This window comes from Pelodiscus sinensis, chromosome 2 (assembly GCF_049634645.1).
Source record: "Pelodiscus sinensis isolate JC-2024 chromosome 2, ASM4963464v1, whole genome shotgun sequence".
NCBI classification, from domain to species: domain Eukaryota; kingdom Metazoa; phylum Chordata; order Testudines; family Trionychidae; genus Pelodiscus; species Pelodiscus sinensis.
This window is the reverse complement of record NC_134712.1, coordinates 174,733,348-174,750,412: the sequence shown is the minus strand read 5'-3', so window position 1 is coordinate 174,750,412 and position 17,065 is coordinate 174,733,348. Positions and strand designations below refer to the sequence as shown.

General features: G+C 41.8%; 1 long non-coding RNA gene and 1 pseudogene across 2 annotated transcripts in view; one reads left to right on the top strand and one right to left on the bottom strand.

Annotated features, from left to right (window-relative positions):
- Window positions 1–1,506: 1,506 nt before the first annotated feature.
- On the bottom strand, window positions 1,507–3,275 carry LOC102462515 (rho GTPase-activating protein 6-like; annotated as a pseudogene).
- Window positions 3,276–14,768: 11,493 nt separating this feature from the next.
- LOC112545969 (uncharacterized) overlaps window positions 14,769–17,065 on the top strand; it is a 406,153-nt gene continuing 403,856 nt past the window's right edge. For both annotated transcript variants that reach the window (XR_012901069.1, XR_012901068.1), the window contains exon 1: window positions 14,769–14,967. This is a non-coding gene — a long non-coding RNA (uncharacterized LOC112545969). The remainder of the gene's footprint in view (window positions 14,968–17,065) is intronic.

Sequence of the window (17,065 nt, the reverse complement as noted above, 5' to 3'; positions counted from 1 at the left end):
TTGCACAAGAACTATGATGCTCCTGCTCAGGAATAAGCCCTCTTGCGCAACTGTTCTTGTGCAAGAGGCCAGTATAGACAGGCAACATGAATTTCTTGCGCAAGAAAGCCCGATGGTTAAAATACCAGTGTAGACGCTCTCTTGTGCAAATACTTTAACGCAAGAACTCTTGCGTTAAAGAGTATTTGTGCAAGATCATGCCAATGTAGACATAGCCTTAGTGTTTGGATACATGTTGCTCGGAGCTGACCACATGCAGCTATGTAACATAAACTATAGTCAGGGCTCTGTAACTGTGTGGCAGTGTAGACCAGCGGGGGTGTAATATGCTCATTATTTCAGGCTAACTAATAATCAGTACTTCTATCTGGTTGCCAGTTTTTACATTTGTGCGTTGAGACATCTTGAACAAAATGTTACTGAGAACATTTCTGCAGTGTCTTGCTGACTGAATACAAGGTGCTGCCGAGTTTGCCATCTGCCTGCACGCTCACAGTGGTAATTATATCAGAGTCTCACAAGTGCTGGAACAAGAGGGATGTCAAATGCACTTTCCTTCTTTTTGAAGGTAATTTTCATTTTCTCAGCTCATTTGGAACTGCATATGATTATCAGCTGCAGGTGTGAGAACAGCACACACACACACAAAAAGATGCAGAGAAAGAGAGAAGTCTGAACTCCTAGTGTGGCCAAAGAAGAGCACATATGCTAATCTTGGCAATTTTAAATTAAGTGCCAGGCTGGAAATATTCCTTCATTATTACTGCACTTATTTTTGACTGCTATCTTACGGTCTTTTTTATTAGTCAAATAGCCACAAAAGCATGTGCCTTTGTTTGAACGGAATTTGGAATTATATATATATATATATATATATATATATAATTGGAAAGCTACTGGAAAGTGAATCTGTACCCAATTTCTGTTGTTCTGGTTGCTGCTGTTGCTTGGGTTTTAGTTTCTAAAGATTATAGAGTTAAGAAGGTTGGTGGATAGCAGGGAAGGTGATTTTGTCAGCATGAGACATAACTTAAAATACAGACTACAGGGCTGTAGACAAACAGGATATAGTATAAGGAGGACTGGTAACTGTCATTGCTTTCATTGGGGAAGGGAGATGTCAATATCCTGTATAAATCATCATCCCCTGCTGGTTGATAAGGAAGAGCAGGGAGGTTAATGTAGATAGACAACTCTGATGTCTCTTGACATCACCAAGAGAGTTGTCAGGTGGCCCAAAGAAGAACAGGCAGGCAAGAATTGATCCTCATCTTAGGTAGTATTTGAGGAGCTCTCTGGATTGGAACACTCCCAAACTTTTAGGAAGTTTGGATCTGGATCAACAGCAGAGCCGTATTGCCACAGTAGGCTGATCAAGTCCCTAAACTCTGGGAATGATTAGAATGGGATCAAAATGCTGTGGCTAGAATCCATCTCATGGATGTTGTGGGAAAGAAACTATGTGGGAAGAACCTTGCTGACAGTCCTCTTCCCTAGTTAAGAGTATCAGGTGCCCCAGATATTGAAATGAACTTCTGGAACATCTTTCCCAGCCCATGATCCAGGCGAATTTTCTCTTGATTTAGACTGCAAATGGCCAACCAACATGTACTGTTCAGATACCTTGTCTAGCTTATCTGAACTGAGGGCAATATCTTCTTGCATTGCTGTCAGTGAGTGTTCAGACAGTACTGGCGAGTTGTTGTCATAAGGGAAGACATCTCCACTTGAGGCTTTGTTGGAGTCTGTGGAAGAATGTCTCCCTCCCATAGAGTATGAACCTTCTGACTGCAGCATCTCAGGGCTTGTTGGCTGGGAAGCTTTCCTTCTCAGCAAATAGTCCACAACATCCGGGTCCATCTGTAATAAACTAATTAACACTTCATTTTGAAGGTTGGGGGAACCATGAAAAGGGTTTAATAGTTTTCAATCATCCTTTGTGCAATGGCAATGTTTGCAGTACTCTCCTCAGCTCGAGCTGAACTCTGAGTTCTTTGTCTGTAGACATTTGCTTGTGCAACAGGTTAGGCCCAAATATAATGGCCAGGTTCAGTGATGTCATTTTGTTCCCAGTAACCTCCTAGCCATCTTTGTCTGTGCTGTCTTCTGCATGGCTAGCCACTGTAGAGAGGTACTGCCGGAGTCTGTGTAGGTTGTCACAGTTTCAGGGAAGTAGAAGGTAAATAAGAAGCTGTAAGGTGCTTAGTTGTTCATCTGGCTCTAATAAGAGAGTGTTGATGAAGGTGGTGTAAAGTTCTTTGGTGAGAAGTGGATCTGGCATGTCTCATAGAAATTCCTTTAATAAAGCAGCAACATCTTGGATGCTGTGTTGTTCTTCTAGCACAACATCTACACCTTGGTCAAACTCTTCCCGTAACTGTCTTACTCTCTTTTTTGAGCTTCCAACTCTGAATATTCCCACTGTCTGAAGACCATGTTTTTCTAAATGCTGGCAGCAGCTATCTACAAGCCGAGAAAGTTGTCTGTAAATAGGGGTCAGACTTAGTTTCTTATCCCTTGTCTTTTCTTTCTTGCTTTGAACTTCTGCTGGCAAAAAGAGTTGTAGCGCTTCCAGCAGTTGGGAGTGATTGTCATGAAGATCTGTGATAGAGTCTACAGACATTGCGCCCCTTCTTCTGGCACATGGTGCTGGCTCTGGTGTGTTAGGGGAAGTGGATTCATTTGGAGTTTCCGAGGTCGAGCTAAGAGATGAGTTACTGCTTGAGAATTTTTTGTTCTGTCTTTTAATTCCAAATTGTAATAGAGAGGCTAAAAAGTCTGACACATCCTGCTCTTTTCTGTGAGAATCCTGCTTGAGTTTGTAGGCTCGGTCATTAGCAATCACTTGGGACATGGGCATTCCAAAAGACATGGGATACAAATTCTTTGTCTTTATTTTTTTTCTCCCCTAATGAGTCCTATTTCTTTCTTAAGGATTTTTTTTCCTCTTTTGTCCATCTTGTACCTCTCCCTTTCTGTGACACTTGCAAAAAAATTGACATAAAGGTAGGCCACTGGCTACTGTGCTAGTTGGTTTTCTTTTCTTGTGCTCTCTCTTCTATCTGTCTGTCTTTGGGAATAATAATCTGACAACCTAGGTCACAGTCTTGCTGCAACTGATAAAAAGCTACTTTCTGCAATCGGGCACGTTCCAACTCTGAAAAGCTTTGAAGGGGAACCGACTTCAGCCGAACACTGTGCCCCGACATGCTGTTCCATGTGAAGTCACCCGCGTAATGAAGCGTTGGCTTCCTGTTAAACACCGAGTCTCCCATGGCTGTGGGTGGTCCCCCCCATCTGGCCTGTGGCTGGCCCTTGCTGCCCCTTCCCAGCGCCCCAGCAGCAGTACCCGGGAGCTGCAGCAAGTTCTGGCCACATTTCCGCCCCTGCTTGCGCCGCAGGACCCTAGCAGAGCAGGAGGAGCTGCTGTCCCAGCGCAGCTGCTGGAGGGGAGAGGGGGGTTAATTCCTTCTGCACTTGGGGCTGGCAAGAAAGCAGCTCCTCTGCCCCAGCCAGGCCTCCCCCTGATTTTCCCTGATTGGTCTGTCCTGGGAGGAAGAGATTTTCTCCTTATGAGGTGAGCTGTGGAAGCTGCTGACAAACTGCAAAGATCCCGGGAGAATCCACCGAAGAGAACCAAACCATTCATTTTAAATTTGGGCCCATAGCACTCTCTGTGCAGGGCTGTAAGGAAGTTTTGTAGAAGAGACTTCTCTTGGACATTGCCTTTTGAATCACCCTTAGAGGAAATCTTTACTGTCCAATCTCTGAGTCTTCTCCAATATGAGTATTGCCCCCACCCCATTGCAACCTGCCTGGCCCTGCCTCCTTATTTCCCAGCCCCACAGAACACCTTCTTCGAGTTCTTGGGAAGAAGATGATATTGTGGAGGTGTGGCTGTGAGATTATGTAGTGGGCGAGATGCACACACAAAGGGCCCTTTCCATAAGTGGATTTTGAGGGGGGCACAATTTGGCTCAGAGAGATTCAGGCTTTGCCCCTGGCAACATGTACACTAATGGGATAACATATGCTTAACTGTTGCAAGTAAGGGTGTAGCTACACTACCCAGCTTGTTAGAACTCTTTGCAGGTTTTCAGACCCTGGGTTTGTTAACCTAAGGCTTGAGTATTGACACTCATTTGTAACCCCAGGTTAGCAATGATTGAGTCCTGAGCCCCAACATAGGGATCCAGCATCAACACTGCATTATACAGGTCTGAGTCCAACCATCCCAGGACTGTGCTAGTCCTTTGTTCGTGATGCAGTGAGGGAAAACTTGACTCTCCATCACACTTGACTGTCCAGGGGACAAATAAAGAGGGTCTGTGGGATTGTGGAATATTTTTGGCATACACCCAGTACACAAACCCAGTGGTATCCTGTCTATACTACAAAACAAAAGGGCTGGAACGTTGGGTCCTGGCTTGACTGAGGCTTTCACCCTCCACTTTCCTGGGGTCCTGGAACCTTAATGCCATGTCTTGGTTTAATATAATTTGTGGTGTAGATAGTAAGGGAATTAGACTTGAGCCAGAGTTCAAACCCTGAACATGTGCTGCACTGTAGACATTTTTACATCCCAGATGTGGAGAAATTGGAAAGGGTACAGAGAAGAGCGACAAGAATGATTAAAGGTCTAGAGAACATGACCTATGAAGCCAGGCTTCATGAACTGGGCTTGTTTAGTTTGGAAAAAAGAAGATTAAGGGGGGACATGATAGCGGTTTTCAAATATCTAAAAGGGTGTCACAAGGAGGAAGGAGAAAATTTGTTCCTCTTGGTTTCTGAGGACAGGACAAGGAGTAATGGGCTTAAAGTGCAGCAAGGGAGGTTTAGATTGGACATTAGGAAAAAATTCCTAACTGTCAGGGTGGTCAAATATTGGAATAAATTGCCAAGGGAGGTGGTGGAATCTCCCTCTCTGGAGATATTTAAGAACAGGTTAGATAGACATCTCTCAGGGATGGTGTAGGTGGAGCTTGGTCCTGCCTTGAGGGCGGGGGGCTGGACTCGATGACTTCTTGAGGTCCCTTCCAGTCCTATTATTCTATGATTCTATGATCCCAGCAGCCCGAGAGCTGCAAGCCTGAGTCAGCCAATATGGGCCAGTCAAGAGCATTTTATGACAGTGTAGACATAACCTCTGTGCCTAAATGCTTGCAGATTCAGGGCCTAAGTGATTTGACTAAGTTTATTCAACAGATCTGTGATGGAGGCAGGAAGAGATGCTGACTTTTCTAACTCCTTATTCCATGTCACAACTGAAGTACTACTCTGAAATTACAAATTTATTTTAAGAGCTCCAAATAATTCGGAGACACCCAAAATTCCTTTTTCTTTCAATAGGTGAAACTATTTTAATTCTGAACTTCATTTACCATTCAGTAGTATTTGAATCACATTTTATTTTCTTTCCAAAGTAAGACTATTGCAGCTGATTATTACAGACAAGATTACCAGCTAACAAATGGAAACTGGACCTTTTATTTACTACACGTTGAATCTCTGAAATCAGGGCCTCTGGAAAAGCGGCTGATTTTCCAGAATAACTTGCCAGTGTAGACACAGCCCTTGTGTACACATTTAGGTCAGCATGATGCGTATGTCTGTGAAATGCTACCATTTGGATCTGTTCATATTTTTCACCCACTTTGTAATCATGCAAATGACTATACCGAACGTAAGGTGATGGTGAATTGGGCCCTCTGTCACCACAGAATTTCTGGAACCTGGGACAAGAGTCCAAGTCAAAGAGTGAACCTATATCTCCTGTATGGCAATTGTTATGGACCCACATGGTTGGGTGTCACTCCTCAGCCTTTAAATAGTTCCTTGGAGTTCTTTCAGTGTGACAGACCTACAAAGGGCCCTGCTCTTCTTTTAGGGTTGGCCACGTGGTCACAATGCTTCAGAGACTAAGCCTCCAGCACTCCTGCTTCATACTGTGAGCTCTGCTCAGTGAGTCAATTGGGATACTCTTTTTTTCAGAGAATTTTTGCCTTCTTCCAATTTGATTGCCTCTCTGCCAGTATGTGTAGTGACACTAGGCAACCTTTTCATAAAAAAGTCGGGTTTATTAGCTAACTGGAACATATAATCAGGAAGTCCTTAGGTTAGCACAGAGAAGCAAAGTCAAAGACATAGACCATACTTCCCTGAGCCAAGATGCTATGAGACCATCTTGGTTTCCTCTCCCAGTCTCTCTCTCCCATTCCCAACTGAGTTTTTTTGTCTCTCTAGAAGCCAGCTCTTATCCTAGACATCTGTGTCTTCTCCATCCCTTGGCTTCCTCCTCTTGTGTTCTCATGTTCATCCACTGGAGCTTCCCATTTTTAGGTGTCAGTTGTCTGGTTGGGATTTCCAGTGGCTTTGCCTCCTCTATTAATATGAGTGGGTGTCAGCCAGGCCTTTAACTACTCATTCCTACCCAAACAGACAGATATATGACACAATTACCTCATGTTTCCAGCTCTGTGCCCAAAGCAGATTTTGAATCCTTTTGCATCCACTGGGTAGCAATTCCTAATTAGGTCAGTCCCTGCCATGCAAAGCGTTCATAAAAATATTACAGAAAATTCTCATGTCATCACACTCATGATGAGCCATACTTCTAGGCCACCCAGTTGGCCATAGTTTTTCATGCTTTAAAATAACTAATATGTCTAAACAAGACATATGCTAGAGCTAGATGAGTTTTTTTAATATTATGGGCCTGATCGAAAGCCCATTGAAGTCTATGAAAATACTCCTATTGACTCCAATATGAAGTCCTCTGTGGCTAAGTAACTTCCTATAGACTACCAATGATCCATGGACTAGAGTTTGGGAACCTTCACTGTTTGGTATTCATGATATTAGTTATTATATAATTCTGTCATTATGTACTAGATATTGTGGCTCCCTGTGCTAAGCAGGATAAGATGCCTTGGGCTTTGCAGATTGGCTTCCTGCTGGAGGAGAAATCCATGAGACAGACTCTGGGTAGATAAGCTTCAGAGGGGTAGGCGAGTTAGTCTGTACAGGATAAACTTAAAAAACAACAAATAGTCTGGTAGCACTTAAAAGACTAACAAAATATGTAGATGGTATCATGAGCTTTCGTCATCTGAAGAAGTGGGCTGTGCCCATGAAAGCTCATGATACCATCTACATATTTTGTTAGTCTTTAAAGTGCTACCAGGCTATTTGTTGTTTTTTAAGTTTTTTCTGGGTGTATGCTTAGTGTGACTTTATTTACACATAAGCACCACTTTTAGAACAGAAGTAGTTACAAAGAATACACAGGAATTATCTTTTCAGGCACATAGCCGAAACAAGAACTCCTTTGCAATAATTGATTTTAGTTAGGTTAAGGCAGACAAATCTCTGTTGCTACTTTCCCTCAAAGATCTATCAGAAAAACAACATAACCCCCCCCCCCACCACCACCACCCAAAGTAACACAGCATTGTCTTCCAAGACTAAAAACTGGTCAGATGCTAAAAAACAAAAAGAACGTGTAAGAGCATGTGTAATAACCCCCAGCTGGTGATCCTAATAAAATAGACAACTTCAGATAGAGGTCTAACTGACATTGAGGTAGGCATTAGAGGGGTTGTATCAACAATGTCTGGTGTGATTTTTTTACTTGAGCAAACAATAGAGGACAAATTATTTTATAACTATTTGAAAGCAAATTTAGATTCAGCTGTTTGCTACATTTTTATGTTCACTTTCCATGAACTAATGTGATTATTCACCATAAGAAAATATCAACATGCATATTAATTTGTAAAACAAAACAAAACACCCCCCCTACATTTGCAACCAGTACCTCATTGGCTGATCACCCAAAGAAGGAAACCAAAGCACTTCCCAGAGTACAGGCAGTCCCCGGGTTACGTACAAGATAGGGACTGTAGGTTTGTTCTTAAGTTGAATCTGTATGTAAGTCGGAACTGGCATCCAGATTCAGCCGCTGCTGAAACTGACCAGCGGCTGACTACAAGAAGTCCGAGGCAGAGTTGCTCTGCCCCGGGCTTCCTGAAATCAGCCACTGATCAGTTTCAACAGGCTGAATCTGGATGCCAGTTCTTACATACAGATTAAATTTAAGAACCTCAGGCATCCCCAAGTAAGCTGCTGCTGAAACTGATCAGCGGCTGATTCCAGGAAGCCCGGGGCAGAGCAACTCTGCCTCGGGCTTCCTGTAGTCAGCCGCTGGTCAGTTTCAGTAGCGGCTGACTTGGGGACGCCTGGGGCAGAGCAGCTGGGGTGCTGCTGGGTTGGTCCAGTAGCGCCCAGAGCGGCGCTACGGGACCAATCGGCAGCGCCCCAGCTACTCTACCCCAGGCATCCGGAGAAAAGCCTGGTCTGCTGGGGGGGGGGGGGGAGGGACACTAGCTGCGCCCCCCCCCCCTCCCAGCAGACCAGGGAGACGCGGAGCAGCTTTTCTTGCCCCGGAGGACGCAGGCGGCGGGACCCTGGCGCATCTGGGCGTCCCGCCACTCCCATCCTCCAGGGCGAGAAAAACCCCGTTCGTAACTGCGGATCCGACATAAGTCGGATCTGCGTAACTCGGGGACTGCCTGTACTTGTGAACCATACCAGCAGAATGTCATACCACAGCATAAATTTTGAATTGTATTTTCGATTTGCAGTTGTTGCTTGATCTGCAGACCAAGAATTAATCACTGAAGAAATTTTGAATTATGAATAAATGCTAGAATTCCACAGCCTGTGGACAGCTATTGATAAGAGAAAAAGGTGAAATTAATCAAATAAATTATTCATTATGAATTATTCACCCAACTTTAATTATAACAGCATAGGTAGAAAAATAATTAGGTCTGAACCGTGCTGAGCTGATCCCTCTGATAGATTGTATCTCACATGCACACACAACACATGGAAATGCATCATGAGCACACTTCCTAGGAAATAGTGCCTATTTTAATTATAGCTTCACATAAGACTGATGGGTTTGAAACCCCTTAATCTTATTTTAGTTCAGGCCACTAGATAAACAGGAGTGGTAGCAAATAGTTGTTTGACTTTTTCCTCCCTTCTCATTTAGTTTAATAGCTTTAAAATGTTTTCTTTCTGCATTAGAGAGAGCACTAGACTATTGTGTAACTCAGGAGAAGAGTGTCAAGGAAAAACAAAACCAACCAACTAACCAACCAACCAAAAAAACAAAACAAAAAACAAACAAACACCCAATCCAAATCCTTTAAACCAAAAATCCATACTAAATACCTGCCAAAGACCTCCCATTTCACCAACTACAAAATCTCTCTCTCTCAAAAGCAGTTAGTTATATAAAAATAGTAGCCTATTTCTTTGCCAGCTGTCAAGGCCTCTGTTTCCTTTCTGAGAAGGCAGCATTTATGGATGTTCTTTGATTGACACCCTCCTCAATTCTAAGATGGAGCAGGGAGTGAAAGAAGAATGTAGCATTTCTCTGATGGATACTGAGACCCTAGCAAGAACGTTGCTTAGCAACCTCCATGGTGCTGCATTTTGGAAGAGTGGGGGAGAAAGCAGCATAACATACAAATTAAGGAGAATTTATTAGCTTGCTTTTTAAAAGGTAGCCAGAGTGGAGAACCACTGAGCAATTTTATCTCCAAGTTCCTTAACTGTCTGGTAGGACTGGATCTGGCAAACCTTATGAGATCCACGTGAGCAGTTCCATTGAAGTGGGACTATTCACACGAGCAAGGCATGCACAAGAGAGTAAACAAGATCTAGTCCTCTAGTTGTCACTTTTACCCCCCCCATCTAAAACGGTAAATTCCTTTCCATGTGTTTGGTTCAAAGCAGTTCAGTACTGCATGGTTCTTACTTATATTAAAAAATTTTTGAAAATGAATGGTCCTGAATAGGGATGTTAAATATCATGTTAATTGAATAGTCGATTAATCTCATGAATTCTTATCGGTTACTTGACTATTCTATAGTCCCTAGAAGTGTGGCTGGCAGCCAGTGAACTTCAGTCCCTCTCCCTTGCCACTCCACGCTGCTGCCTCTTTATCAGAGGCAGCAGTGTGGGTTACCAGGAGGGAGCTGGTCCACAAGGGGAGCCAGTTTAAAAACCAGCTCCCCTCATGGATCTGTTGCCCCACACTGCTGCCTGTGATACAGATGCAGGAGCATGGGGTGGCAGCAGCCCTTGTCTGGGGTGGAGGGCTAAGCTCCTGGACCCAACATAAGCAGGAACTGTGCTGGGCTGCCTGCTCACCTGGCTCCCAATACACTTTAAATGCAGAGCTGCAGCAGGGATAGGTCCTGGACCCGGTGTGAGCTGGGCTGCTGGCCAGCCTACTAAAAAATGTACTGGTGTGGGGGAGGGAGTGTACGTAGCCTATAGCATTAACCTATAAGCTTTTGCTTATCAGTTAATCAACTACACTATTACATCCCAAGTCCTGTAGCACCTTAATAACTAACAATAAAATAGAGATAGTATCATGAGCTTTCGTGGGCACAACCGACTTCTTCAGAATTCATGTCATCTGAAGAAGTGGGTTGTGCCCGTATACTATCTATATTTTATTTTTAGTCTCTAAAGTGCTACAGGACCACTTGTTTTTATGTTATTTTTTTTTAAGTTGCAGACTAACATGGCTACTTCTCTGAGACATATTATGTTTATTACCTATAGGTTCACATCCAAAACCATCTTCTAGTTGCTGAAGGCTTGTGAGGGCAACACATCTCACAGCAAGGGCTAGCAGTGCTTATGGTGCTGGGTTGTGGCAAGCCGAGGGTATGAACAGTGAAATGTCATAAACAGTGCTTGTTAGGCTGCTTCTGGAATTTTTTTGCTTCTTGTTGTTTTACTAGATTAACCATGTGAGGGCATTGTTCGGAATAAATGTCAGGTGGAAGTTATTGGTGGAGCAGTAACATAACAGAACTAACATTTATTTGTGTGTGTGATTGCAAGAGAAGGCTCTTTGATGATCTTGTTAAAATCCTACAAAGAAGTAGAAACACTATATTAAAGCATACGTGAATTAGTAATATATTCATGTAATCTGCCTGTGGCAACTTTTGTGGACAGCAAAGAACTAGATGGTCCTAAACACAGTGGAATGGCTATTGGAAATTTAAAATCCTTCATGTTTGGGGATTCATTCCAAGGGTGAGTGGCATCTACAAGTGGCACACTCTTGTATTCATCTTTGTCATAGGTCCCCTCTAACTCAATTTACTCGGCTGCAAAAATGCCCATCATTCAAATATAAATAGCCCAAGCTGCTAGCTTCCTCTGCAGTTAAGTTTTAAAGCAGAATGTGGCCTATATACAGTTAGTATAAAAGTACTGAAAAGTGAGGAGGACAAACAGGAAGGGTGATGGGGAAAGAGGAGGATTATGTGTATGTTACCACTACCTTTGTGTCATTCAGGAATCCTGGCCCTTGGGTTAGGGCGAAACCACATCATATCCTATTAATAAAAATAAAATGATGACAAATAAAACATTCTTAGAAATATATTTACATTAGATTTTTTTTGTCCTCTGAATATATTACACTAGTGACTTTTGCACCATCCTAGCAAAATTTACACTAGAGGGAAATTGCTAGTCATTAATATACAATAAGATTTCTATTTCTTCCTCTTGAATATCAGGTCCCCAAATACCACATACCAGCCCACAGTATGCCAGTGACTCTGGGACTTTATAATGCTAGCAAATTGGAATGTACTCTTAGTGTTTTTTTCCTGGGTTATATGAAATCAATCAGCACTGCAGGAAAGGAAAAAAAACCCAACATCACGTATTAGTCAACATCAAAGCATTACAAAACTCGGATTGCCACATGCTGAATACAAATGTGGTTAGAAGTGCTCAGATATTGCAATCAGATAGCTTTGAATGTCAAATGAAATTAGTTTGGGAATCTGCTAAACCCCTTGTCTTAAAGCACATTGGTACATAAATCCCCTTCTTTTACTTGATTAGTCCAAAAGGCTATAGGGTATATTATTATATAACAGAAAACATGACCAAAGTGTTAGTCATTAGCTTCATTGAATGCAAACTCCCCAGGGTTCTCATTTATTCTAATTCCATATCTTCTGAATGGAAAGCAAGTCATTGCACTTAATAAATAAAAATATACTTTATATCATTCACATTTGTTTATAAATAATTTTTTTTCCAAAAAGATCCCTTGAGAAATTATCATCATCCCTACTAGTTTGCTCAAACTGAATGTGATAGCAAAATAAAAATATAGTTATTACATGCATAATAAATAAGCACTATGGACAAAACTGTTTTTGTTTCCATTAGATGATAAAATCCTTCTTGTTTGACGAACTCTCAGATAATAATAACGTTCAACTCTGAGAGTAGATTTCTTTCTCAACTTAATTAAATCACAGAGGCTCATCCTCAGTCTAACTTTGACAAGCTGCTGCTGCAGCAGCAGAGCCAGCTAATCAAATGTCGCTATAACCTGAGAAAATTATAATGAAAAGTGAAGGCTTTATAGTGCAGAGACATTGATGTGAACACTGGAAGAAACACAAGCTCCAGTTCAGGAAAACATCCGTAAGCATGTGCCTAAGTCTCATTGACACCAATGAGACTTAAATATGAGCTCAAATTTAAGCATGTCTTTAAGTGCTTTTCTGAATTTGTTCCATCATCCTAATGTGTTGCTGCAGTGTAGTATGGAATTCTGGATTCTCATATGCATGCTCTTGTTGGAGAGGTTGCTGCCACCATAACATACCATACCAGAAAAATAGTAATGCAGAATCTTTCATTGCAAATCATTATTTGACAACTTATTAACTGGTCAGTACACACATTAGGGCAGATCTTGTACTGGTGTAAAGTGGCATAGCTCCATTGACTTCTATGGAGTTACATTAGGTTATACCAGACAAAGGTCTCCTCAATGGAAAAGTAGAGGAGACCATATTGAACTCCTTTGAATTTAGTTGCTTAACTTAACCTTGCCAATTGTTCTTTATGAGGTGCAAAAAAAGTCATAAAACAAATAAAGAATAACTCACTTGGGATTTTTTACATGATAGTAGTAAGGGAATACAGTTTTACTAACCTCAAATTCGCTTATAATTTATGCCCTTAGTGTAGCCATATGCTCTTAAACAGTTATTGAGATCCTTCCTAGAGATGGTTACATATCAATATTTGGTTAAACAGTGTCACCTTATTTACTTTAATGGTCTAATTCTATAACCTGTACTTGGGCGAGGGTGCATTACAAAAAAAATTCCAGAACAAATCTGTGAAGACCCTGAAGACTCATTTCTGTCATGATCCCTACAGCATCACACTTGAAAAACCAATTGAGAAGTAATTTACATCATATTTGTATATGTAATTGCTCCTTCTACCCTCTTGGTTTGCTTATATGTCAGTCTTTAGATCATCAGATCTTACGGGGAGAGATAATGGGTTTTGGATGGAAAACACATTTTGAATGCTACTGGATAAAAAACCAACAACCCAATAACCATCCATGCTTGAGAATTGTTTGCAAATACCGGGCCTATATTTATAAAGTATCTGGGATCTTTCTGTATCAGAGGCATTATATATTATCAGTACAATTACTGTTATTACCATAACGTACAATACAAATACAATAAAATACATTATACTCTTCCAGTTTGCAAATAACAGTAACAGGACAGAAGAGAAAATGATAGAATTCAAAGATGAGGCTGGAAAACAGGGAGCTTTTTGGATCTGTCTAAAGATGTGGTTGACTCTCTATTTTACTTCGGTGCATTTGTGCTCAGGAGTCAGCTTTTGTGTGAGAAAAAAATAGAAAGACTAAATCAGCACTTTTCCTTCCACCCAAGTTTTGTGTATATGTTGCAATTAGGGTAACAGATTATACCTCCAATTTTAGAAAATTTTCTGTTTAAATTTGCAAGTACATATACGCCTCTACAATATCTGACATCTGCTCATGCATGCAAATAATTGTTTTGACACTATGACAGTTGCAGAGAATGTTTTTTAATTTTTGAAACATGTCAGACTGGTAATTAGAGTTTAATTCCCATTTGCCAGTGACATAGATTTTTGAGTCAGGCTTTTTCTGTCTTTTCAAATCCATTCTTCCCAGTCCACACTTGACACTTCAAAACACTCAAGGTGTCTCTGTGTGACTCAAGCTTTTTCTTACTCAATAGCCTACCCTCGATTTTCCTTACTACTACAAATCAAATTGTTTCTGGTTGTTTATGGACATTGTAATGGTTTTGAGACTTTTTTTTAAAGAAGGATGGTCTTATGGTTCATACACTGACCTAGTTTTGAGCAGATTTAGATTAGTTTCTGCCATAGAGTTTCTGTATTATTACTAGTCATTTGTATTTCTTTAGCCTCAGGAGAGTAACTAAGCCAGAGCCCTGTGGGTACACACATATAGTAAGAAACATACCCTGCCTCAAAAAGCATACAAACCAATAGATGAGACAGACAAAAGGTGTATATGGGCAAGGGGAGTGGATAAATTAAGTGATTTACTAAAGGTTATCTCTACTTTTAGAATGAAAAGGTTTTGGCAAGGACTGTAATTTACTATACGTTTGCACAGTCCCTATAGCAATGAGGTGGGGCCGTCTGAGCATTGTTAGTATTTTTACTGTGTGAAAATGCTAAATATACACTGCTGCCTCAAATACATTAAATAAGCATTCTTCAAAGGGTGAGGCTGATCCCCTTACTGATCTCTTCCAGGTGCCTTGAGTGAGTGTAGCAATAATCATGCTGCAGAAACAGCCCCTTCTCTACCAGCACCTTCATCTCTAACTAATTCTCCTCTGTCTTTCCCCAGTGCTGGGTTGGCCTCTTATGGGAACTGTATCCCAGAAGGCTTTTCTAGTGCCTGGTTCTCTAACTGTGGCAGAGACAAGCAGCTGAAATTGTTAACAGGCCAACTTGTAAGAGAATGCTGCTGACTGCATGTGCTTGTCTTCCAGCTGGTAAGTGTTCTTAGCTCTTCCTGGGTTTTTGCTTTCTTATTTCAGCAGAACTGATACATCATGACAGGCCCTGTCCTACAAACATTAATGCACCTATGTAACTTCTCATGTGTGCAGTCTTAATAACTCCATACAGGCAAGACTCTGCTAATTTATGGCTCAAAAAGGCCAAAGGAAACTGGTAAAAGTTAGTTCATTTTCCTTTAATTGTTTTCTTAATTAGGACTTAGTAAATGAGGATCCATTGTTTGTGTTAAGAATATTTTGTGGATAGCATTTAAGTGGTTCTGAAATGGAAATGGGCTAGTGTGAAAGGGAAAATAGAAGGGCAATCATAGTTCATGTGTTTTAAAAAGGCCCTGTGGTCCCTGAATATATGTAGGGGTATACACATACTCATGTCATATTCTTCTGGAGAGATTGTTACTCTTTGTGTTTCCCATCAGTAGAAGCCTCCCCATCTCCCCCCCCCCCCCGCAAAAAAAAAATTGCTGGACTTTAAAGAGAATAATCTTAGGACTAAAGTTTCATAAACCTTCCTAAAAACTTACAGCCAATACCATTCTGGGTACTACTTGTAAAACTACAACTTAAAAAGTGCTTCTGAGCGCCCCAATACAGTGTAACCTATTGGTGGATGTGCCTTTTCCCTCTGTGCCTGATTCCCCAGGTGATAGGAGTCTGTAAACTTGGAGCTTTGGATCAAGTTGCAGCAGCTCAGGTTTTAGATCTGTCAGTCCCTTGTTTAATCCTGTGTGTGCTGGTCCGAATGTCTGCTGTCACAATAGCACCTGCATCCAAAGGTTTTGAAATTCTTCATGTATATTCATTGATTAAGCCTCACAACATTCCTGGTATGCTAGGATGTATTATTAATCTTCTTAGCTATTATTACTTAATAAGTGAGGCATAGAGGTAATCTATTAAAACCCTGATCTCTTGACTTCCAATCCTTTGCTATAACAATTAGATAATACTGCTTTTGCTGGAAAAAAAAATCTGTATTGTAGGGTTCATTGTAGTAGGCATCTTATTTCTCTCTCTTTTCCCATGAAAGCTCTGAGGGCTTTCAGAATCGCTTTGTAGAAAAACATACAGATTTCACTCAAAAACATCTCTGACTGACAAGCTTGAGGCTGCATCGATAAAAATCAAATGACCTGGATGCACTTGTGACTAAGCTGGTGTAATAACTGGATAAAGCAACAGTGTCCACCATACTGGTGGTCTCTTTGGAAGAGTTCTGCCTATTACCAATGAGATAAGGTGTCCGGAAGTTCTGAGTAGGAAAAACATAGTTCTCCCAAGAAAGACCCAATCACTGTAGCCACTTCTATCACTTTGTAAAGGTGTCTGCTTGAAAAGTTAACTTGGGAATCTGAAAGGGTTTTAAAGTGCAGGGGGTGTGTGTGTGTGTGTGTGTGTGTGTGTGTGTGTAAAAGAGAAGTAAACAGTGACAGAGGCACATGGCTAGCGTTGTCACCTTTGCTGCTGTGGATGGGTGAGCAGGACAGGAGTTGGGTCAGCCTCTGGCACAATTTAAAGCTGTTTTAAATATGTTTACTCAGGGTTGTACCTGGTTGCCAATGGCTCAAATAAACTGTATTACCAGCTAGAGCAGTGATTAGAAAATACCAGCCCATGAGCCAGACCCGGTTTGACCAGGTTAGTCCCTGGCGGGCAGCTACTGTGGCTGTATTCACCAGTGCCTCTGCAGGTACAAGCGATTGCAACTCCCGTTGACCGCACGTGGTCATTCTCCTCCTATAGGAGCTGAGGGAAGTAGTGTCCCAATCCATGACACTTCCCGCAGCTCCCATTGGTCTGGAGCAGTGAGCCACGGCCAATGGGAAGCTGCAAGCACCTGTACCTGTGGAGGTGCATGTAAATACAGTGGTGGCAGCCCTCCAGGGGCTAACCCACTCCCAGCTAGTGATTCCTGCTATGCTTTATTTCCCACTTAGCCTGCCATACTTCCTCTACAGCTCCTGGCAGATGGGGTTGTCTAGAGCTGATGTTGCCTGCTTTGCTATGTGAGGGAACCCTTCACTTGCAGTTAAGATGGCTTTATGGTCCCTTTGTGACGGGCTCCCTGGCA